At 42.4% G+C, this 2,500-nt stretch overlaps 1 protein-coding gene across 2 annotated transcripts in view; it reads left to right on the top strand.

The window, feature by feature from the left end:
* Positions 1-2,500, top strand: part of LOC115226900 (annexin A4) — an 11,433-nt gene that overhangs the window by 4,900 nt on the left and 4,033 nt on the right. The gene's annotated exons all lie outside the window — the stretch shown is intronic.

Below are 2,500 nucleotides of genomic sequence, written 5' to 3'. Positions count from 1 at the left end.
GACTGGCCTGGTGCAGCCTTCGGGCTTCCCAGACCCCAGTTGAACCGTCCAACCCATGCTAGCATGGTAAGCGGACGTTATATGATGATGATGATGATGATGATGATACAAGTTGAATTTTTCTAACCAGAATTTACAGCTAGAAAAGATGAATCAACTTCTACATGAAGACGACTTTGGAGAACCAAAATTTCCATGTGAAATGCAACAGGATTTAGGAAGAGGGTGACGATGGTTGAATGTTTTCGCTACATGTTTACACTATACACCATGTTGACTTGCATGCTGTAAAAACCCCAATATATGTCGGAGTTTGTGCATGTGTTTGGCAGTTAGTAGGTAATGTAATGTCACCGTGATCACCGTGACCGACCAGGCTATCAGATGTTGCTACACATCGCTGGTCACAATGCGCTTTGCATTGTTTTAGCCTTCAAATGACGCCACCCAGCTGGCTAAGCGAGCAGGCCAACAGAAGAAAGAGTGAGAGAAAGTTGTGGTGAAAGAGTACAGCAGGGATCGCCACCACCCCCTGCCGGAGCCTCGTGAAGCTTTTAGGTGTTTTCTCTCAATAAACACTCACAACGCCTGGTCTGGGAATCGAAACCGCGATCCTACAACCGCGAATCCGCTGCCCTAACCACTAGGCCATTGCGCCTCCACGGTAATGTAATATATACATAACTAGCAGTTTGTAAGGGAAATAACTATATAAGCATTTTTAGAGAGTTATAGTCAAAAAATAGCAAAAAATGCATTAAAAATGGGAAAAAAATGATGGTAAATTTTTTTTTAAATCGTTGACTCATCGTAGACATTTTTAGAGAGTTACTTCCCTTATATAATAGCGAAAAAATGCATTAAAATGGAAAAAAATGATGGTAATTTTTTTTAAAATCGTAGATTCATCGTAGATGCGTGCTAATACCCAGAAGGGCTCGATATGAATCACGACTATAAGATACCCGGTTTTGGTTAAACTGCACCGCAAAATGTGGGAGTAGTTAGGAATCTAAATCGTAGGAGACAGACAGACACACAACCTCTCTTTTATATATAAAGATTTTCCGGCATACAGATTAAATTTTTCAGACAAAAGTTTACAGCGAAAATAGTTTGGCTGACATATTAAACCAAGATGACTTTGGAGGACCAAAAATTCCATGTGAAATGCAGCCGGATTAGGAAAGAGAGAGAGATGATGTTTGAATGCTTATGCAACATAGTTACACTATATACTATGTCAATTTGTATGCTAGAAATTATGGCATCTCTCTGTCTGTCTGTCCGTTCGTCTCTCTTTTGTCCTCTTCGACTGCATTTTCTAGCATACAAGTCAAAATTTCTCAACCCAGAATTTACAGCCAAAAAAAGTTTGGTTGACTTATTACACCAAGAGTTTGAGGCACGTGGCCTAGTGGTTAGAGCAGCGGACTTGCAGTTGAGGGATTGCAGGTTCGAATCTCAGACCAGGTGGTGTGTGTGTTTATGAGCGAAACACCTAAGCTCCACGCAGCTCCGGCAGAAGGTAATGGCGAACTTCTGCTGACTCTTTCGCCACAACTTTCTCTCACTCTTTCCTCCAGCATCTTGCAGCTCACCTGCGACAGAACCTATGTAGGGGAACCTATACGCCAAGGAAACTGGGAAACCGGCCCTTATGAGCCAGGCATGGCTCGAGAAGGAACAAACAAACAACATTACTCCAAGAAGACTTTGGAGAACCAAAAATTCCATGTGAAATGCAGCCGGATTTGGAAAGATAGAGAGAGACGATGTTTGAATATTTTTACTACATAGTTACATTAAAAACTTGATTGATTTGTTTGACAGAAAATACAGTCTCTCTCTCTGTCTATTTATCTCTTTGTCTTGTCCTCTTCATCTTTCCGTCTGTTTGCCCACCGCATTTTCTGGCATACAAGTTGAATTTCTCAAACGAAATTTTATAACCAAATGGGGAAGCACTCCGTCGGTTACGACGACAAGGGTTCTGGTTGATCCGATCAATGGAACAGCCTGCTCGTGAAATTAACGTGTAAGTGGCTGAGCTCTCCACAGACACGTGTACCCTTAACGTAGTTCTCAGGGATATTCAGCGTAACACAGAGAGTGACAAGGTCGGCCCTTTGAAATACAGGTACAACAGAAACAGGAAGTAAGAGTGAGAGAAAGTTGTGGTGAAAGAGTACAGCAGGGATCACCACCATCCCCTGCCGGAGCCTCGTGGAGCTTTAGGTGTTTTCGCTCAATAAACACTCACAATGCCTGGTCTGGGAATCGAAACCGCGATCCTACGACCGCGAGTACGCTGCCCTAACCACTGGGCCATTGCGCCTCCACTTACAACCAAAAGAGGTAGTTCAACACGACTTTGGAGGAACAAAACTTCAATATAAAATGTAGCAATGTTTGGAAAGATAGTTGACAATGTTTGAATGCTTTCACTGAATACTAAATCGACTTGTATGCTGGAAAATACAGCAAGAGCTAGATATGG

Source organism: Octopus sinensis, unplaced genomic scaffold (assembly GCF_006345805.1).
Source record: "Octopus sinensis unplaced genomic scaffold, ASM634580v1 Contig00376, whole genome shotgun sequence".
NCBI lineage: Eukaryota > Metazoa > Mollusca > Cephalopoda > Octopoda > Octopodidae > Octopus > Octopus sinensis.
The sequence above is the reverse complement of the archived record's forward strand: the minus strand, read 5'-3'. Positions and strand labels throughout refer to the sequence as shown.